Raw genomic sequence first — 23,439 nt, forward strand, 5'->3', positions numbered from 1 at the left:
AACTTTTCAGATTTACTTTCTTAGCAACTTTGAAGTATACAATACAATATTGCTAACCATGGCCACCATGCAGTACATTATATTTCCAGATCTTATTTGTATTACAACTACATATTATAACAATTGGACTACCTGAACTTCTCCTCTCTTTCCCCAACAACCAAGCTACTCTCTGTAGAATTCACCAGTGAAATCTTCTGGTTCTGGGTTTTATTTGTTGAAAGCTTTTTGATTACTAATTCAGTTATCTTATCATTACTGGTCTGCTCAGGTTTTCGGTTTCTTCATGAGTCAGTCTTGGCCTATTGCATGTTTCTAAAAACTTATCCATTTTTGCTAGGTTGTCCAATTTGTTGGTGTGTAATTGTTCATAGTTTCATATGGTCCTTTGTAGTTCTGGGATATCTGTTTTAATGTCTCTCCTTTAGTTATAAATTTATTGATTTGAATCCTCAATCAAAATTTCTTGATTAGTCTACCTAATTTTTTGTCAATTTTCTTTATATTTTAAAGAAACAACACTTAGTTTTTAAAGTATTTTCTGTTATTGTTGTTTTCCTATTCTCAATTTCATTTATTTCTGCTCTAATCTTTGTTATTTCCTTCCTTCTGCTAACATTGGGCTTAGTTTGTTTTTCTTTTTCTAGTTCCTTGAGGTGTAAAGTTTGGTTGTGTATTGGAGATTGTTCTTTTTTTTTTTAATTTTTAATGTTTATTTATTTTTGAGACAGAGAGACAGAGCATGAGCAGGGGAGGTGCAGAGAGAGAGGGAGACAGAATCTGAAGCAGGCTCCAGGCTACAAGCTGTCAGCACAGAGCCTCATGTGGGACTCAAACTCACAAACCATGAGATCATGACCTGAGCTGAAATCAGACATTCTATTGACTGAGCCACCCAGATGCCCCTGAGATTGTTATTCATTCTTTTTTTTTTTTTTGAAAAAGTGAAAGAGAGTGTCAGTGGGGAAGAGAGGCAGAGAGAGAAAGAGCCTCAAGCAGGGTCCACATTCAGCACAGAGCCCGACATGGGGCTTGATCCCATAACCCTGGAATCATGACCTGAACCGCTATCAAGAATCGGATGCTCAACTGACTGAGCCACCCAGGTACCCCTCTTAAGAACATTTTTATTTTAAAATCTCTTTTTATGGTATAAATATTGCTACCCCTGCTTTCTTTTGGTTATCATTTGCTTGTGATATCTTTCTCTATCCGTTTACATTCATTCTATGTGTGTCCCTAAAGCTAAAGTTAGTTTCCTATATCCATCATTTCATTGGTTCTTGTTTTTTCATCCATTCAGCCATTCTATATCTTTTGATTGGAGAATTTAATTCATTTATACTTAAAATAATTATTGATAGATAAGGACTTACAATTGACATTTTGTTAATTGTTTTGTATCCTAGGTATTTTGTTTCTTGCTTCCTCTCTTGCTGTCTTCTTTTGTGATTTGATGACTTTGTGGCTGTGTGCTTTGACTCCTTTATCAAAATCTTTTCTGAATCTACTACAGGTTTTTCCTTTCTGTTTACCAGGGGGCTTACATAAAATGTATTTATAACATTCCATTTTAAGCTCATAACAACTTAATTTGTATAGCATACAGAAAACTTTATACTTTTACTTCTCCTACCTCATAGTGTAGGTTATTGACATTATAGTTTATATCTGTTTCATATTGTGCATCCAGTGACAAATTTTTATAGTTATAGTTGTTTTTAATTCATTGGTTTTTGAACTTTTAAACTAGAGTTGTGATTGATACACCACCATTATAATATTACAGAATATGACTTTGACTCTATGTTTACCTTTACATATAAGTTTTACACATTCATGTTTCTATAATGTTTAATAGCATTCTCTCATTTCAACTTGAAGTTTGCTCTTTAGCCTTTCTTGTAAGACATGTCTAGTTGTGAAGAACTCCTTCACTGTTTTCTGGGAAAACCTTTGTCTCTCCTTGATTTCTTAAGAACCGTTGTGGCAGTATAGTATTCTTGGATGACAGCTTTGTTCTTTCAGTATATTGAATATATCATCCCACTCTTTCCTGGCCTGTAAAGCTTCTGCTGAGAAATCTACATACAGTCTTATGTGATGAGTTGTTTTCTCTTGCTGGTTTTAAATTCTCTCTTTGTTCTTGACTTTTGACAATTCAATTATAATGTATTTCATTGTAACCCTTTTCTAATTCAACCTACTTGCATTCTATTGGGCCTCATGAATCAAGATGTTCATTTCTTTTCCCAAGTTTTTGGAGGTTTTCAGCCATTACTGCTTTAAATAGACTTTCTGTCCCTTTATCTTTATCTTTTTCTTCAGGATTCTCTTTAAAAAAATTTAATGTTTATTTCTTTCTGAGACAGAGAGAGACAGAGCATGAGAGGGGGAGGGGTAGAGAGAGAGGGAGATCAGAATCAGAAGCAGGCTCTAGGCTCTGAGCTGTCATCACAGAGCCGATGCAGGGCTCAAACTCACAGACCATGAGATCATGACCTGAGCCAAAGTCCGATGCTTAATCGACTGAGCCAACAAGGTGCCCCATCCCAGGATTCCTATAATAAGTATATTGTTATTTTCAATCCTGACCCTACATCTCATAGGCTTTCTTCATTCAATTTCATTCTTTTTTCTTGTAGCTTCTTTGACTGAATAATTTCAAATGATTTGTCTTCTAGTTCATTGATTTTTTCTTCCGTTTTGTTGAGTTGGTATCACAGATCTTTATTGACTTTTTCAGATTAGTCACATCATTAGCTTTATGAGTTTTTTTTTAATGGTTTCTTGGTCTTTATTGAACTTATTTTCATCATGCATTGTTTTCCTGACTTCATTCAGTTGTCTGTTTCTCCTAGTTTGCTGAAATTATTTAAAAGGATTATTCTCAATTATTTGTCAGAGAGTGCATAGATTCCCATTTCTTCAGGGTCAATTATTGGAGTTTAGTAGTCTCTTGATGGAGTGAAGTTTATCTGATCCTTTGTGACCTTCATATCCTTGTGGTTGGTATATGTGCATTTGAGTAAGTCTTTTAGACTTTACAAGTTCTTTGTCAGGGGAAGACCTTCACCAGTCACTTCAGTTTGGAATACTGGATAGGTCAGCTAGTAGTTTCCATGTGTAATCAGGGCTTGCTATTGGCTCTCTAGTTGCTCTGAAGTCAAGGAGGGTGCCCCTGGCTGGGCTCCATGGTTGGGTGAGCCTGCTGGCTGTGTTCCATGTTCTAGTGGGGTCACTATGTAGTCTCTCTTCTAGGCCAGGCCTGCTAGGTGTGTTCCACAGTCAAGTGGGGCCACTAGCCCATCTCCACAATCACCTCTGGTCAGGTGTGGTTATAGTCTGTGTTCCCTGGCAAGCAGTATTACTGGTTGGATTCTGCAATTGGGCAGACTGGGCTATGCTCTTTAATTGTTCCTGATCAGAGGGGCCTTATGATTTGCTCAAGAAATGGCTGCTACTGCTGGCTGACCTCCATATTTAGGAAGGGCATGGGCTGTGCTTCATGGTCAGACAGGTCCTTTGGCTCTGCTCTACAGTCAAGCAGGGCTGCAGGCTATGCTCTGAATTTGGGTGAGGCTGCAGGATCATCTTCACATAGGCCATTGACTGTATTCCAGTGGTGGGCATTGGACCTTGCTGTGCGGGGTCACGGACAGGCTCTCTCTCTTATCAAGTGGGCCTTTCACCTATACCCCATGGTTGGGTGTAGCTGGAAACTGTGCTCTGTTGTTGGTCTAGATGACTGTCTAGACTTTCCTGTTGGGTAGAGATACAGAATATGCTCTGTATTTGGCAGGATCATGCCTGGGCAAGGCCGCAGGCTGTGTTCAGCAATCAGGCAGCAGTTAGGGTGGGCTCCTCTGCTGGGTGAAGTTTTAGACTGGGCTCTTTGGCTGGGCAGTACTGTAGGCTGGGCTCCAAGACTCAGGGTCACACTTCAGGCTCCTTAGTATATACAGATGGCTGGCACCTGTGGCCAGACTTCCCAGTAGGGTGGGGCTGGAAGCTATGCTTAGAAAATGGGTGGGGCTGCTAGTTTGCTCCCTGCCTGGGTGAGGACACAGAATAGTCTCCATGGGTGGCCTTTTAGCTGGGAACCCAAATCAGGCAGAACTGTCAATGAAGCTTCCTAGCCAGAGAGGGCCGCTGGCTCAGTTCTCAGCCACGGGCTGAGATTTCTGCTTGGGTGCTGCTGAGCACTGGTTGCTGTAAGCTCTACCCCCCTTCTATTTTTATCAGTGCTCCAGTGTCCGAGCTCCACAGTTTCTCCCTGTGATCCCTGTGAGGTAAGACCCATGTGGGCCTCCTAAAAAATGTTTTGTAATACCACAAAAGCAGATACCCACCTTCAGTTCTCTTTTTTCCATTGGGGAACCAGTAGGCCGAGGAGTGCCTTCTTGGTGCAGCACTATACCATCCTGGGGATGGCATGATGCAGTCAAAGCAAAACAGTAAGCTGTTCCTCTTACCCCTCTAATGTGGTCCTTCTCAGTGTTTGTGTTTTAGGGGAGTGTTTCACCCTCATATCCAGGTGCTGGGATTTTTCACAATGGTGTCTTGTTTATGGAAAATTGCTAGTTGGTCTTGTGAGGGGGACTAAAGTCAGAGACAACCTATGTCAGCATCTTGACATTATTCCTCCATTGGCTCTTTTTTAAGTTTGAGGCTACTTCAGGAATGCATATTGATCCTAAATTTAAGCCAACAGAGCTTCCCAGGATGCTACACTGATTTTGAAAGATTATTGGATTTTACTGGGCAGGAGTCATATCCCATTAATCTGCTTACGATTCTACCTTAATACCAAATTTTCTTCAAAGGTCAGTTTTAGTTATTTCTTTTTTGAACCTCAAAGTCTGGCTAATTTCTATTACTTGTCAAGATTCCAATGATCCCATGCATTTCACAACTTCTGCTGTAATGTAATTTTAGGGGCTGTCAGTGAAGAAACAAACTAGAATTTTCCTGTTCATCAAACCCCCAGGGTAAAATGAATTGCTTCAGTGCATTCTGTGGAAAGAGAAGGCAAAGGGGACAATTTATTTGTATCAGTTTAACCTCTGTGGGCTGTTGACATTGGAACTGCCTAATGGCAAACTGTTAAGAACTATTAAGTTCTCATTAGTGATGCCCCTGGATTAGAGCCATGTGGTACAGGACATCATTTAATAGTAAATATTAAAACATATTTATGAAAAGAGAAAGGCACGTCTGCATTATTTAAAAGAAAATAGAAGAGTAGAACTTAATTGGTATCAAAAGCAGGTCAGAGACTAATTATGATTTCAGTTCCATGTAACTTTACCTTCTCATTTCTTGACTTAGTAATTGTTTCTGGCAATGCCATGGCTAGAAGAATAAAGTGCTTTCAGAAATGTGAGCAGCTCCGAATCATTATTAACCTCAGGCTATCTACACAATTAATAATTCAATGTAATTTTATCTATACTAGTTTTCAGAATGCCTTGTTATGAGATAAGGTAATATTAATCCATCTTCCAGGGAGCTATTTCTAAAAAAGAATACAACCCATAGATCAATTAATTTATTTTTAGTTTGAAAGTCTATATGTGGATTGCAGTATGACATGCCAATTATTAATGATTTAAATTTGAATGAATTTTTATATATCATTGACATATTAAGGTTCAATAAAGCAAACACAGTAATGCATATTGTCATGTTGGTGACACTGAAAAAAATTATAAAACATGTGTACAAAGGTTGAGTTTTTTCAGTTCATCAGAAGAAAAACTTAGAGCCAAAGCTTATGAAAATTGTCATATTCATTTGTGAGCTTTATGTATATATATTTAGGTTTCTTATAATAAATATATAATTATGTAGTCAAAACAGGATATGTTATATGAAAACATTAAGTGGCCATTTTAAATTCAGGTCTCTTAAATTTTATTAGCTTCCCTTCTTAAGTACTTATCTGGAGGCCACTTATTAGACTTAAATTAGATTTATTATTTTTGGAAGGTGAGCGTTTGCTTTCTGTATTTGCTTTAAGATTGTTCATTATTTTTCTCTATGTCTGAAATAGTCTATCTGATCTGTCAAGGAAAAATAAGTAACACATAACTTCCATAACTTAAAAGGAGAAACAATGTAAACACCCAGAATTAAAATTTATATAAAAACACTATTTGATTGAAAGAACTTGTTAATCTCCTTTTGTCTTACTGTGTGGCCATATACATATCAATGTGCCTATCTATTTTGACTTCCTCATCTATAACGTGCAGTTAATATATTCTATTTATTTAGTTTACTGGTTTGTAGTGACAGCATAAAAGTGAAGTGTAGGTTATATTGTGAAGCCCCCCAGTTTGGATGTTAACAACAGATTAAAATCTCATTAACATTGTGAGAGTCATTTAAGCTCTCTGATTCTCTGTTTCTTCATTTGCAAAATGTTCTGAGTTACAGATAAAATATGTAAAGCAACAGGCACACAGTAAGTATTTAGCCAGTGGATCTATTTTCTAATCTTAGTGTATAAGACTTTGTAGGAAGACTGATAACCTATTATAAATTTCCCAAAGTGCAGTTTTCCACTAACATTGCAGACAAGGACGATGTTCTGCAATTAACAATGATATACATATTTGTGTGAAACCATAATTTTGATATGTACATTCAAACTATTATGACAAACTATACTCCACGATGATAGATGATTTCATCAAACATTTAGCCCTTTATCTGACTCACCATTTTAATTATGAGTTTTATCCTACAGTTATATGTTGGGTACTAAAAATTTATAGTACTTTTTTCCCCCCCACAGGAAGTTTTAGGATTTCCAAGTAAAAGTCCATTTCCTGCCATATTTAGCAGAAATATAAGTAGCCATTTTGGATCTCTATTACCTATAAAATATAGTTTGATAGCAATAATTCCAAATAGATCCTTTGAATGTCTTTGAATCTTAAATCTTAAACTTTCCAACTCAGTCTGGTTTTGGAACTGTGTCAAGAAGTGAATGGAGCTTAAAGGGATTGATAATAATGGTGACTTCAGCAGCTTGGAAACTAAACAGAAAGATAAAAGGGTGAGTCAATGAAGGGCGAGTCCTCTAGCAGCAGGGAGGCAGGGTGGAAAGTAAAAACTTATGCATGTAGTTCATTGAAGGTTGAAGACTGAGAATGTCTGTCCTTATGGTTTACTACTACATACACATTATGCTAGCTAGATGTGGTAGGCATACAATGCATGACATTCTTCTTATATGTATCTATGTTATAAGTCATAGAATCTCATATTTGGAGGAGACATTAGTGGTTATTTACTGTAACCCATGTGTAATTTCAAATCTCATAAACTCAATTTATAAGTTTTCCTTGGAGGAAGTGAGAACTTCAGTATCAGTGTTTATTTTGACTTGCCTGTTTTAGATCAGATCTTACTTTAATAAGGTATCACTTAATATCTTTACATATCTACATATCACTTTAATAAGAATATATGTGATTTAGACTATGCATCACTCAGTTCAATTTAAATCGGCAGCTTAGAAGAGCAGGAGTCCTCGTGTTGACTATTTGGCAATAGACAAGTGAATGATTGGCAACTTTAACTCTATTCATAACTTGAAAAAAAGAGAAAAATTGGTAATAATAATAAAAATAAAGATTATGTAGTAAAATATTTCTAGTTAGATTATATACACTTAATAGTTAGCTGCTTTGGGTAAAAACAACAACAACAAAACTCTGGAATACACAAGGATATTTATGGTGACTAAGTCTAAACAAACAATGTTTGTCTCAGAGGATAATTGGGGATTTTTATTTAAAGCTGTAAGTGACAGCTGATAGATTTTATTCTGTTATTTGCTATGAGAAAGGGAAAAATTTTGTCTCCTGAATGTGTGATATATACTTTGCCAAAGGGAACAATAGTTCCTTCCAAATGGATTTAAAAGAAATATATAATAATTCGCATTATCTTAAAAAGCTGCTTTGCGTCTATTCAAAGATTATAAAAAGTAACACTCCAAAACTTAAAATTATAAATTTTTAAATTGTCTGTGATTGAATAGAAGGACAGGAAGGTAGTGGTTTCCTCACCTTTCATTTTTCATGCATTAAAAACCAAAAACATCAGCCCCAATAGAGATTTGGTTTAGATTTTCTTTGTTCATTTCCTCTTGTGTTTTTGACCTATAAACTTGAGGTATTTTTAAAGACATGAATTACTGGAGATGGAGAATTTTAGCCAAAAATATAGGATAATAAAACAAATTCCTTTAGATGAACCTAACTGCCATAAAAAGATAAAGGTATTTTATGTTATGGCCTGAGGCATTATATCTAGACTTGTGAATATCCACACACTATGAAATTTTTAGATCTTGGGAAATCATAAAATAAAAGCAGCTAGTGGTGTAGAGCCTGTATAAAGAATGTGTTGCGGGGAGCCTGGGTGGCGCAGTCGGTTAAGCGTCGGACTTCACCCAGGTCACGATCTCGCGGTCCGTGAGTTCGAGCGCTGCGTCGGGCTCTGGGCTGATGGCTCAGAGCCTGGAGCCTGTTTCCGATTCTGTGTCTCCCTCTCTCTCTGCCCCTCCCTCATTCATGCTCTGTCTCTCTCTGTCCCAAAAATAAATAAAAAACATTGAAAAAAAAAAAAAGAATGTGTTGGAGAGTTAGAAGAGAGAAAAAGAGGATAATTTAAAGGCACCAAAATGTTAATTTATATTTGATTTAGTTGTAAGCACATCCAAGTTGTGGTATTAGAATTGTATGATCTTAATTTTCTAACTATAAACATGTCTTAATTATCACTAAAGTATTATTTGTACCTCTGAGTAGTCTGCATTTTCCACATTCTGTAAGTTCTGTGCATCTCTCCATAATCTGGAACTATACTTTGGTTGGCTAATCAAGAACTGAATAGTCATTCTTCTCTATTAATTTTCACTGTGGTGATGATAAAAGGTTTTACTACTCATCCATGATCTCTCTAGGTTTAGGTTAGGCTTTTCTGAGCTCTCTAACGATAAAGGAAGAATAGAGTCTTTTTATATTTGTTATTCCCCAGCCATCTTCAGTGATGTAAATAGATTACTTTGAGGAAATTTGCCAATAGATTGTAGCATGCAAGGAGCTGTTACTCAAGTTTGCAGGAGATTGTTAGTATGTGATGGTAAGAAAAATGACAATAAGTTCTCTAAAAGAGTTAAGAAAAATTGTGTGTACATTTAATAGTTATGAAATTTAGGGGCACCTGGGTGGCTCAGTCAGTTAAGCGTCCGACTTCGGCTCAGGTCATGATCTCAGGGTTCGTGAGTTCGAGCCCTGCATAGGGCTCTGTGCTGACAGCTCAGGGCCTGGAGCCTGCTTCAGATTCTGTGTCTCCCTCTCTCTCTGCCCCTCCCCTGCTCATGCTCTGTCTCTCTCTGTCTCAAAAATAAATAAAACATTAAAAAAAAAGTTATGAAATTTAAAAATAGACAACCAAATTGACTTAAATTTTAGTTTTTATTTTTTTAAATTTTTTTTCCAACATTTATTGACTTAAATTTTAAATAAGAGAAAAATAGATACGTTTCTTGGAGCAATAGACAACTGTATCACCATAATAAAGCCATAATTACATTTAATTAATTTTACATGGTTATGTTGTTTCTTTTAATCCTTTCTTTTAATATGTGCCATAAAGTACAGATAACATTGATGGATAAAAGGTAAAGATTTTTCAAATATGCCAGGCTGTAATGTTTATTGTAAATGGAGCTATTGACAAATAACTTCACTTGAAATTTTCAGATCGAATTTGGTAGGACATATTTACCAATAAAGGAACATGAATAATCCCTATATATATATCCCTATATATGATTTTAAATGAAGTCATAAATTCTTAGACAATTGCTAAAGCAGAAAATTTAATTCATGGCCCAAGAAAAGAAATCTTTTAAATATGCAAGTTACATTTTTGCTTTTGTTTGATTGCTTTCCATGTGACCAGTCATCTTCTAAAATGTTCTCTCCGACAAGGTACTATTCCATGTTTTCCAAGTTTACTTTTTTCCAATTTTACTACTTAATAAATGTGTGTTTGTATGTGTGGGTATGTGGATAGATGGGGAGAGATAGATAGATAGATGATAGATAGAATCATACATACATACATACGTATACAGACAGACAATAGGTAATGTAACCACAAGGAAAATAGCTTGATCATCTTTAATAGTCTTGGGCTGTTGATTTCCACAACAAAGGTCACTAGTGTTTTAGTTTGTCCTGCACAATCACTCATGAGGTGAAGTCTAGATACTTAATAGTCTGTGGCTTAGCAAGACATTCTAATTTTATTTTAGTTTTATTTATTCTAGCCACAAGTTGGTCACATACAACTCCATAATTAGCAACTCTTCAGAGCAGATTGGAACATCAAGATTCACTCTGAAATCTTTCCTTCTGGAATAATTTGGCACTAAAATATCCCATCTACCTGATGGAGAATATATTCTCAACCAAACCAGAACTGGAGGAATTTAAAAATAAAAAGATTTATCCTGTGGGAACAATAGTGTCTTTTTTTTCTTATAAAACAATTTAAAATACTATATATTATATATATATGTATACAATTTAAAAAATATTGTTATCTATTGTTGATTAATAACACAAACCGGGGGGGTGGGAGGGAGGGAGGGAAGGGTAGGTGATGGGCATTGAAGAGGGCATCTTTTGGGATAAGCACTGGGTGTTGTATGGAAACCAATTTGACAATAAATTTCATATATTAAAAAAAAAACTTACAAAAAAAACCACCATCCTAAAACATAAATTTTATTTATTTATTTGTTTGTTTGTTTATTTATTTATTTACTTATTTATTTATTTATATTTATTTATTTATTTACTAGTTTAGATGTTTTAGGCTCCTTACAACAAGGCACTGGAGTTCCAAGAGTTGAGAAATTCAAGAGAAAGGAAATGGAGGCTGTCAATCCCATAAGGCCTGAGAACAGAAACTGTGTCATTATCACTTCCACCATGGTCTGTTGGTCAAAGTGGACACAGAACCTGCTCACATTTTAGGGGGGAGGATATTAACTTCACCTTTCCATGGTAGGAGTAACAAGAATTTGTGGCCAATTTTATTTCCCCATAATATTTTGTTTTATAAATAATTTCAGTCATGTACCATAACCTTGCTTTTTGTTGAAAATGACAAAAGTACTTTCCATTTTTCCCAGTTCCATTCTCTTCTCTTGATAAAATATTTTATCTTGGTAACTGAATTTATATAACTTGAATAAAATTTTCATAAATAAAATACTTTTCTGTGAGAAAGTCTTAGGAAATACATTCTGCAAATAATAAATAGCTAATTATCAATCTAAATCTAGTGATCAATCTGTGATCTAAATTAAACTGTTAAAGATTTTAGAATGATTAAGCCAAATATCCTTATAAATGTATTGCATTATGACTCTTTCATAGGTACAAATTAACAGAATAATCTATAAAGAACCTTCAACTTTTAAATGCTTATTGATTTTTATTTTGTTTCATTGGCTTTATGACTATTTACTACAGTTTTTTCAGTAAAGGTGAGGATAATTTCAGTTATTTTAATATCTGAAAATCACTATACCAAATGTCTATGGACTAATAAATTCTGAAGAATAATAATCTGGGAGTAGGCCAAAAGGCACAAACATTTCAGAATAGAAGATTTCTGAAAATCGGTACTTTTTTCCTTCTCATTTGACTTTTGTTTATTATGTCTTCTATTCCATTTCTCTTTGAACATGGTCTTTCTTTTTTAGTTAAAAAAATTTTGTTTAAGTAGGCTCCATTCCCAAGGTGGGGCTGGAACTCATGACCCTGAGATCAAGAGTCACATGGTCTACTGCCTGAGCCAGCCAGGCTCCCCTGAACACTGTCTTTTTATCCCTTTAACTATCTGTTTCATTGATATGATAATTGTAATATATCATTATTATCTAAATGTTTGCATAGTGAATATGATGATAGATTATTTTAGCAAAAAATATTGAAAAGGGAAATGATTTTAACATTATTTTACCTTATCCTAAAAATAAGAATTTACGTATTTGTGGTGATTTACCTTTTATAAACATGTAGCTATAACTTTGTATTTGAAATAAATACAATGTATATAAAAAGTGATTACAATTAAATATAATATTAAAAATCCTCTTTTTAGATATCACATACACCAAAAAACCTATAAAATGATGTAGCCACAATGTCAGCTACCTGCAGTGAGCCATACTTCTTTCTTGCTAAATAACCCTATATGTAGCAAATTAGGAAATATCTTTTTCAGCTGAGACCAAATTATAGGTTGACATAGTACCTGAGCTAACTTTAAGAGTTTCCTTTGGTCAATTTCCCAGAAGTCATAATAATCAGAGTCTGTGGGTTAAATGTAATGATAGTTTTTATAAGTCTCTGTTACAAGAACAGATAACAGAAGAGCATGTAAGAAGAACATGTGCTCATTCTAGGCTGCCATGCTATTCATAGTGTTGAAATTTTTCCTACCTTATTATTTTGGAATATCAATGATGATCTCATCTTAAATTCATATCATCCTAGGACTAGAATGGATTCTTAGACTTCTTTAGAATAAATCCTTGTTGCAGGCTTAATTAAATTCTTATTATCGTAAAAGAATGTCATAACCTCTTTACTTAAAAGGTTTTACAGATGAAATGTTTCCAACATCTGTTTGGAGCCTGTATCTTCCTAAACGATGACTTTATTTGCCTGATTGAGGTGCAAATTTCTTTGTTGTGGAAGATACCATAGTTTCATATCATTTGAGAAGAAGATTCTGCTTGCTATAGAAAGAATAATTCTGGACAAAAATTATATTGTAAAACATCACCATAAATCATGTGATATCATTGTTAAAAAAAAAAAGAGAGTTAGGGGCACCTTGGTGGCTCAGTCGGTTAAGAATCAGACTTTTGATTTCTGCTCAGGTCATGAACTCCTGGTTTGTTAGACTGAGCCCTACCTAGGGCTTTTAGCTGCATGTGGAGCCTGCTTGAGATTCTCTCTCTTTCTCTGCCCCTCTCCTGCTCGTGCTCTCTCTCTCTCAAAATAAATAAATAAACATTAAAAAGAGAGAGAATTAAAATAGCAACATCTGTGAACATTTAAAAATTTTAGCCTACTTGCCAGCTAACAAATTAGCCTGCCATGTCTTCATGGATGGTGAAAGAAGACATAAGACTTCTATGTCAGAGATGAAACACAGTTTATTGCTCACAGCAAAAGCAAGACACACTGTTATCATTTTGTACCATTTTCCAAAACTCCAATCTTCATAGGGAAATATTAAGGAGAACCAGATGATACCTGTGCATATGGTAGTTGCATTATAGGAGAGGGACCCTGAATTTATAGGACCTGAGGCATGCCTACTCTTTGCCCTAAGGTAGACATCTTTATTACACTAAACAGTGAACATATGTTACCTTTCGTCCAGAGGGACATTATTTCTGTCTTGGAAGGCTTTAAGTAAGCCTATCCTTTCATACTTTTTATTATACAAACATCCTTAAAAAGGTCATGTGGATCAAAGAGCAGTCAGTGTTTCACTTTGCTAGATGAACAAAAATGTAAGAAACCCATGGAGAATTGTTTCTTAACAGTAAAATGTACAATATAAGTTCCCTAAAACAAATAAATATAGAAATAAATATTAGCATAACATATTGACTGTTTATTCATAATGCCTCAATTGAGTGTCTAATTAGGTAGCAACTTTTCGAGTTTCTTATTTATACAAGATATTTAAATAATACATTTTAGGAAAATATCAGTCATTTTGGCTTTTTCCACAAAATCTAAAGTGAACAATGATACCTCGTTTTTGCAAATTTATGCTACACATTATGGCAGTACCAAAAAATTATATTCTCTGAAATGATTTATGATTTCTTTGGAGAGACATAATACCCATATATGAAGCAAACTAGGGAACAACTTATTGTAGTATATATTGAAATACTAGATTGTGGATAAAGAATTAATATCCTATTGATTTAATTTATAAACCATTTTAACATATATTGCCTCATTTTGTATCCATGCCTCATTTGTATTATGATATTTTATTGATTTTGCAATTTGAAATTTTTATCATCTCTGAAATAACCATGGATCTTATATTTGATGACATCTTACAGATAAAATAGCAGTATTTTCTGAGTGGTACAGACAATAGTGGTACATTCTTCCTCATTTGAAATGCATCATTTCCATTTGGAGAAGAAAGTGAAGCTCAAAAATATTAAGTTCTTTTCCCAGGATAACCCAGCCAATAGATGTGAAGACATAATTTGAATCTAGGTCTTTTTATTCTAACACTGTTTAACAAGAAGTGCTTTCTGCCTCATGGCTTAACACTTCACGCTATTTCATTATTGATAGCATTGAGAGTTTCAAAAGAATAATATTTGCTCAGATTAGCTTAATACCAAATAGATCTTTTGTTTTAGTCCCACTGAGAATATCTTCAAAGAGTTAAAAGGTTAAATACAATGGAGCTGATGGGAAAATGAAGCAAAATACTGTTTGCCTACGACCATCTGAATTGTGTTTGTCTTTCTCTTTAGTGAGATCTTTTTCTATATTTGTAATATAAAAACTTTGTCATAACTTAAAACATTTTTTTTTCATTTTCTAGTTTGTGTTTAGTTTTATGTTCTGTCTTTTGCTATAAACTAGAATAATCTTTATTTGAAGTCTTCAATGTAAATTCATAAACTATTATATAATTGTTTATGCTCTCTTTTGTATGTGTGGTTTGTTTTTATTTTATTACTGATGTTGATATTTTTATTTTCATTACTTATTTGCTAGTTTGTTTATTTTAAGGAATTGGGCTTTTCTTGTTTTTTTTGTTTGTTTTTTGATAATCATGAGAGGATTTGTGAGTCTGGATATGTAAGATAGATCACAAAGTGATCTAATTTTAAGAATTGGTGCAGTTACTTGGACGCACCCAAGGCAACTTATACCAAATTCATAGATAAGCATTGCAATACTCCAAATATTTCCATATGAATCAAATGAGTGTCAGAATATATGATGGATGCCACAACCTGGTCCCTTCCTTCTTCCCCTTGCCAATATACCAAAAGTTTAGTCTTAGCTATGTATGCAGATTCAGGAATCGTTTGAAGAAAGTTTCTCATTAACAGTACTTTTTAGTGGGAATTGGGCACAGTGGTAACCCACATTGCTTGAACCTAATATACAGGTTTCAAGTTGTTGCCATTGCACAGCTATGTATTCTAGTTATAGAATGCTTACAACTTACTATTTTCATATTTTATTGAGATTTCATCTCCACAGGCCCAGTTATGGTCTCCCACAGTAGGATACTAGGGGGAAGTTAATTATAGGTCTGTGCTTAAGAGAATGTCTGTAAGTATAAACATGCCAATGATATGTGGCCTATTTTGGAGCTTCCTGGGGCCTGATGACTCATAGAATTACAGGACATGCTATTTGTCTTTGTGGTCTCCCAGGTAACTCACAGTTTTATGCTCTTTTCTTAATAGGTAGGAAGTGAAAGAAATTCTCCTTATCTTGTTACCTTGAGAAATAATACTTTTTAATTTTAATATTTCCTCTCCTTTTTAATTTCTTTTTTCATTTTTCTTTTTCTTTTTTTTTTTTTGGTGGAGGGCAGTACCACAGAACCCATATCATGTCATCTCCTAATCACTACTCTCAAAACTAAACACCATAATGACTTTTATTATAATCAGTGTCTTGTAAAATTATCTGGAAGGAGAGAGGTCATAGCTGCTTGTCCTCAAAGAGATCTATATCTCCCAAATATTAATATTTTTTGGAAGTGTAATCATTATGACACTATACTGAGCTGTTGAAAGAAAGGAGTGTGAAAAAGAGCCTCATCCTAGAACCTCTTAGTTTTTTTTTTTTATATTTTACTTTATTTTGGGGGGGGGCAGAGAGAGAGGGAGACACAGAATGTAAGCAGGCTCCAGGCTCTGAGCTGTCAGCCCCTGATGCGGGGCTCGAACTCATGAACCCTGAGATCTTGACCTGAGTCGAAGTCGGATGCTTAACTGACTGAGTGACCCAGGCACCCCTAGAACCTCTTAGTTTTAACTTCATATATAATACCAGGTACTGCATACTATAAAAATGTAGCAAGAAGGAAGAAGAGGATCTAGAAAAATAAAAATGTATTGATTACCTACTATGTGTCTGGCATTATATTTGTATTATTTCTAGTTAAGTGATTACTGTGATGCATTTCAGATTCCCAAGACAGTATTTAGACACTATGAAAAAGAGACAGCAATTAGGGGCATCTGGTTTGCCCTAGAATGACCCAAACATTTTTATCTATCCTTTCTTTTCCTTCCTCCCTCCCTCCCTCCCTTCCTTCATTCCTTCCTTCATGTTTATTTATTTTTGAGAGAGAGGGCATGAGCGAGAGAGGGGTAAAGGAGACACAGAATCTGAAGCAGGCTTCAGGCTCTAAGCTGTCAGCACAGAGCCCGACGTGGGGCTTGAACTCATGAACTGTGAGATCACGACCTGAGCAGAAGTTGGGCATCCAACCAACTGAGCCACCCAGGCGCCCCTATCCTTTCTTTTTAATGAGAGTAATACCTAACCTTGACTGTGTAGGTAAGAACTTTGCCAAGGACCATAACAAAATTACACAGTGTTCACTGCTGCATCTTTTTACAATTAAAATTCATTATTACTGTTGAAATTTCTTTAATCTTTCTATTTATGAAACATACTGGGAATTTGTTTTCAGAAGATGGACTTATTGCCTTATAATAGTCTGGTAATTTCCTCCAAGATTCTTCAACCTGGGTTTTTCAACTTAAGTTCATGGACTTTGAGGAGAACTAGAAATGGGCAGACCTCAGGCTCTATCATTACTTCTTTGCTTTTATACATAGTTTAAATAAACATAAGTCCATAAATATTCTAGTCCAGTTTGTCTTGCTTCCTTCTTGTATTTTACATGACTATGATAATTTAGTATATATTATTTTTTGTCCATCTTAATATTGTGAGATTCTTCCATATTACCACTTTTTAAAAATTTATACATATGGGTGAGGGCTTAGTAGTACCTCATGATTCTAATTAGCATTTCTCTGAATATTTTCCATCTGGAAATATCCATCTAGATATCTTCATTTCTGTCAGTTTAGTGCAAATTATGCTGTTGTTTAATGAAAGAAAGGAAAAAAAATAAGCGTGATGAATAGAGTAAAAAAAAAAAAAGAAGAGAAGAAAAAAAGAAAAAGAAAATTTAAGGACCTACGTTAACATAAGTGTATTTTTCATACAGTGCATGGTCATGTTGAGCTGGCTGTGACTCTGCTCCAGAGGTTCTGTGCTCTTGGACCTAAGCAGATGAAGAAGACTCTTCATGAACATTGCTTGTCTCATGCCAAATGGAAAGGGGAATCTGGTAGGTACACTCCATGGATTAAAGCTTTTGCTTAGAAGTGGCACATGTCATTTTCCCTAATATTTCATTGGCCAAAGCAGTTTTCATGGTGAAATCTTTTATCACTGGGACAAAGAAGAGTGTGAAGTTTTGTAAAATAATGTGATCTATCAAATCGTCTTGTGGGAGCTTCAAATTATTTATCCATTTTTCTTCTTAATCAGTTTTTCTCCCAATTTATTAATGCTTTTACTTTGGTTTTGTAGATCTTCCTCTATTTTGTTTTTGTATTTTATTAGTTCCCAATTTTATCTTTGTTATTTACTTACTATATAATCTTTAATTTAGTATGTCTTTTATACATTGACTTCTTATGATGACTTATTGATTATCAACATTCTCATTTTTATTTAATGGTATATATTTCATTCTGATTTAAGTTGTAACCCACCCACAGGTTTTAATATGTGCTATTTTCATTAACAAGCAATCAAAATACTTTAAAAAAACTAAATCATAGCTTTTTTCTTTAATCAGTGAGTTAAAATTTCCAAACACATTGAGATTTCTTCATCTTTTCTCATTCATTTCTAGTTTAATTGTGATCAGAGAAATACTTTATATGATTTCCATCTCTTCACCTTAATTGCCAAGAATAGTGAAGTCATATAATAAATGTGTTTTATGTAGAAAAAGGTATATTTTAGTTAAAGTAGGGGAAATGGCTTGCATGCACATTCTTACAAGATCAACTTACTAATCTTTTTGTTCAGTATAATATATCAAGTGGTGCGGAAAACTCAAGCCAACTTTCCTGAACCTAATGTGCGTATCTTTTCCCACCTCAGGATTCATGACAGATGTTGGGAGCTTGAAATCTGCTGTGGTGAGAGAATTAACACCACAAATTCAGTAAATATGATAAACCAGGGCTTTTGTTATTGAGAGCCAGTTATTAAACATTTACCAGGACACCATTGACTATATTCTTTTTTTTTAAGTTCATTTATTTTTGAGAGAGAGAGAGAGAGGCAGGGACGGAAAGAGGGGGGACAGAGGATACGAAATGGGCTCTGCACTGTCATCACAGAGCCCAATGTGGGACTTGAACTCAGAAACCATAAGATCATGACCTGAGCCAAAGCCAGCTGCTTAACCAACTGAGCCACCCAGGCTCCCCACCATTGGCTATATTTTTATGTGTATGTGTGTGCATACCCACTACCAGTCACTGAGAATAAGTATGTTAAAATTTCCCACCAAGATCATGTATAGATATTTTCCTATAGGTAGGTTTATCAATTGTTATTTATTTTGAAGCTTACATTATTCTAAATTTAAGATTGTTACATCTGATTGCTGAATTGAACCTTTTATCACAATGAAATGACCCTCTTTACCTCTAGTGATAATTTTGTACTTTATACTCTACTTTGAAATTAACAGAAGTGTATGAGTTATTTTTATTAGATTTTCCATGGAATATATCTTTACATAATTGAATAATTAAGATAGGTCTCTTATAAACAGATATAAAAGTTTTATTTTTATCCAATTGACAGTCTTCTCTTATAAATGAAGCATTTAGGTGATTTACATTAAATATTGTTACTCACATGTTTCCTTTAAATCTCCCAATTTATTAAGTGATTTGTCTTTTCTTCATCTGTGCTATGTCTTGCTTCTTTTGGAAGTGATCATGTGCATTTTATTTTTTATTTTTTTCCTTTCTCCAGCTTAGAAGTATTTTTTAAAATTTGCTTTCAAGTGAATATATGTGTATTCAGAAAATATATAAATATATTTATATATATATTCAGAAAAAAAAACTAAGGGAATATTGTATATGCCTAAATTCATATAGACAGAAAGAGAGAGGGAGAGAGGTGTATTACAACATTTATGGAACAGTTAATCTTCAAGCTAGTAAAAAATAAAAATACAACAGAATGCACACAGTCATTCCGGAAAGATATAAGGACAGTGAGAAAAAAAGACAGCATGGATGAAGCAAAGACAAATCACTTAATAAAATGGAAAACTTAGGTAACAATATTAGATGTAAGTAAACTAAACATTCCATTTATTACAGAAGATTGTCATATTGGATGAAATTTTTCAATTTTATTCTATTTATAACAGGTTTTATAGTTTTTTTTTAACCTGATGCTAATAACTCTAGTATCTGCAGTGCCCATCTTTCTGTTTCTATTTTCTGTTGTTTCTTTGGGTTTTGTTAATTTGTTTCATTTACTTGAATTTCCAGTTATTTTAATAGTGTGTGAGATATTGAATTTTCAATACTGTTTATAGAAATATTTGTATAGCTGGCATGATATTATCCTGCTAAGAAGGATTTACGATTGTTTTTGCCAGTCAGTTGTGGAAAGTAACCATCCAGAATCATAGCAATCAGTTTCAAGTATTAAGTTAGATGGAAGCTGAGTTGAAGTCCTAGTGGTAGTCTGTCATTTCTTGTTCAGATTGATGCCTAAATTTCAGCCTTTGTTGGTTCAGCCAAAGCAAGGAAGTTTATCAAGGACCTTTTGCAGAGTCCTTTGATTCCGGCCCTAGACCCCTGAGCACATTAGTCCATTAAATTCTCTCTCAGCCTCTCAGCTTCTCCGTTGTCTTCTCTTCAGTTTTCAGGTGTAATGGATCTCCAGTTTCTTGTCTTACTTCTCTGGGCCTATGTCTTTCTCCTTATCAATTCTGGTCAGTTCTTTATCTTACAATTTTTTTTAAAGTTATCTTAAACGTTTGAGAATTTAAAAATATTTGTCCAGAGAATAGTTGATTCAATTTAAGTAGTGTATCGTTACTGAAAAGAAGCCCTTGATATCATGGGAATTTATTTTAACTGCATGATGACAAAAATATTTTTTCTTTTAATGCCTTTTCTTTTTGAAGAAGTTCCTCTAGTCTTTATCTTTATGAAATCCTTTTCAAGTAGTTGGGGTATGGAAGGAATTATCTCCAGTTTACACATGCCATAACAAAGACATAGAATATGAGGCATAAAGATGTTAGTTTAATTGTATATCTCACAAACATGGACATAGAGTTGTGGATTTGAGTACTTCTTTCTAAGTAAGTAGCATCAGTAATGTTAAAGGATCCTGGCTCAGCTAAAGTGGGAGAAATGGCCTTATTAAGATTTCACCTTTTTATTCTCCCTACCAAATGGCTAAACTTAAGAATAGCACGCCTAGGCTTATGTCTTATTTGGGTGAAAAGTGGTTGTCATGTAGTAATACTCAACAAAATTTTGTTAAGATAGATGTGATTTAGTTTCAGTAGATCTTATTAAAAATTAATAACCTGTTTCCTTTCTAGTATTGTTCTATTGAAAAGTAAAATTCTTAAGGATTTTTTTCCTTTTTGCATGTTAATGATGTCTCCTCTTATCATATTCTCTAAGAAACTGTTGGATTTCTGGTTACATAAAATATACTTTCTATGTGGAACATAAAAATATAAAAGCATCTGTATGTGCATTTATCTATGGCAACACATTTCACTTGGATATATTTGACAGAGAATGATATTTTAATATGGTTGAGGTTAAGATTTATTTTGAAAGATTAAAAACAGAATTTCACAATTTTGTAACCTATCCGTGGGATCCTATTTGGTATATGTTACCCACCCTAGGTCTTTCCTCACTTGTTATAGATTTGATTCTCAGAGGTGTAGACTAGGGCACTGAGCCTATTTATAGACAGTGTTCATCTGGATGAAATCAGGCAAGAATTTTTGCTTGGAAATTACATAGTGATCAAACCTAATCTGGGGCATTTACAATTTACACATGCAGAAGTATGTGCTACAAATTTATCTCATCCACTAGGTTTGGTAAAATGAGATGAAAGCCTGTAATAATAAGATCAATTTATGAATTATTATACATGATTAGAGCCATCGGGAGGGAACTGGACATAAATAGATGCGTTCTCTAGTTCTCCTTGCGGGTCATTATCTTCTGGGGCATTGCAAAATATGGGTAACGTGATTGGTGGATTCAGTTCATGTGAGTTTTCTCTGTCATAATGAATTTGACAAAATTTTATAATAAAACTAGTCCAGGAAAGACTAGGAAAAATGAGACGTCATCTTGTTTCTTTTCCTCTCTGACCTGTCCCCCACTTTACTCAAAACGAATTCTGGCAGGGCTGGCAAAGCGATCGGAAAATTACAAGGAGTGGTCCAACAGGAGGAAAAATGTAATAACATGCTAGTAATGTAGTATGAATGAAGCAAGAGGTATTGCTACTTTTTGATCTAATTCCATAAAAGAAGGTAATCACTACTTCCCTGTGCTGTGCGATTATAGAAATGTCAGTACAATTTTAAGGTTTTATATAGCCCTTGGGTTTTTAACTTAAATTAGATGCAGCAAGAATAGTAAAGATTTAAAGACAAGCCAGGAAATAGTCATTTAGTGTGGTTATCAAGGAGAATTCTGCTAAAGCTAGAAGTAGTATGGGTAGTATGAAAAATATTTATGTCATTTCCAGTTTAGTGATTAACCAATAATTCACAAAAGGAACCTACTAAAATTAGATATTTTCCAAATTTTATGGAGGTTTTTCTGAATAATCTGATCGATGGTTTCTTTTACTGTTCATACTGCATTTTAGATTCCAAAGGAAGCATTTTAGAGATTTTTATGGGAGGGAGATGGCAATTACGGACATCTGGATTGCTCCAGGCATGACCCAAACAGTTTTTACTTGTCCCCTCCTCTTTAATGAGAATAATGATATCTAACGATGACTGCCTTGGTGAGAACTTTGCCAACAACAGTAATGAAATTACAAAGTATCTTTTTGCAATTAAAATTTAATATCACTGTGGAAATTTATGTACTATTTATGCAACATGTTGAGAATTTAGAAGATGGGCTTATTTCCTTATAATAACCTAAGCATTTCTTCCAGTGTAGAATTCCTTTAAAATTTTTTTTTAATGTTTATTTTTGAAGGAGAGAGAGACAGAGTATGAGTGGGGGGGGGGGGTGGAGAGAGAGAGAGACACAGAATCTGAAGCAGGCTCCAGGCTCTGAGCTGTCAGCACAGAGCCCGACGTGGGGCCGAACCCACAAACCGCAAAATCATGACCTGAGCCAAAGTCGGACACTCAACCGACTGAGCCACCCAGGCATCCCCAGAATTCCTTAATCAGGGTCTATGGGTTTTGTGGAGATTTATAAATAGGATGGACCTCAGGGATCAGAAGCACAGTATTCTGGAGTTAATGACTTCTTCTTATTCTCAAAGGAAACTTGTTCCTCAAAAGCTAACACTCATTTGGGAGTGTGCTCCTTATATCACTACATGGCATTTTGAAAGAAAGACGTGGGACAAGAACCATATCCTAGGACGACATATTTATAATTAGCACATAAAACACTTTTATGGTTATTAGGACATTTGAATGCAGATTATGAAAGCACAGCAAAGTGGAAGGGAAAGTTTTAGGTAAATAAAATGCATTGATTGTCTACCACAGGCTTTATGTCTTGTCCACATACAGATTTCATTCTTGTAGAATAAGTTGTATGCTTGTATATTACTAACTGATGACTATTTGGGATACGAATAGTTTTTAATGTCAACATTAATTATGCCTTAATCAAAGTCATTGAATTTGACAGAAGCTAGTGATCTGTGTCCTCAAACTGTGCTCCACATTAGAATTATCCTGGGAATGTTTAAAGCACTCCAGAGCATTGGTCACCCCCAGAACACCTGTGTCAAATACTCTAAGGAAGGGTTTGCACACTGACATTTTTGTTGTTATTGTTGTTTTTTTAATATCTTCTCAGGTGATTCCATTGTTCAGAGGGTATTAAGAACCACTGCTTAACTATTTAAATGAATGATACCTAATAATATCATTCAAGCAGTACATACATTCAAGTACAATTTTACTTAATTTTTCCTGACAAACTAGCAATTCATTCATTCA

At 34.5% G+C, this 23,439-nt stretch overlaps 1 long non-coding RNA gene across 2 annotated transcripts in view; it reads left to right on the forward strand.

Moving 5' to 3' along the window:
- Window positions 1-1,048: 1,048 nt before the first annotated feature.
- LOC123384380 overlaps window positions 1,049-23,439 on the forward strand; it is a 58,330-nt gene continuing 35,939 nt past the window's right edge. Inside the window, exons 1-3 of one of the 2 annotated variants that reach the window (XR_006595403.1) lie at window positions 1,049-1,106; window positions 17,368-17,490; window positions 18,318-18,500. This is a non-coding gene — a long non-coding RNA (uncharacterized LOC123384380). Of the gene's footprint in view, window positions 1,107-17,367; window positions 17,491-18,317; window positions 18,501-23,439 lie in introns of those variants that run through there. The other variant, XR_006595408.1, reaches the window with a different exon arrangement.

Source organism: Felis catus, chromosome A1 (genome assembly GCF_018350175.1).
Source record: "Felis catus isolate Fca126 chromosome A1, F.catus_Fca126_mat1.0, whole genome shotgun sequence".
NCBI lineage: Eukaryota > Metazoa > Chordata > Mammalia > Carnivora > Felidae > Felis > Felis catus.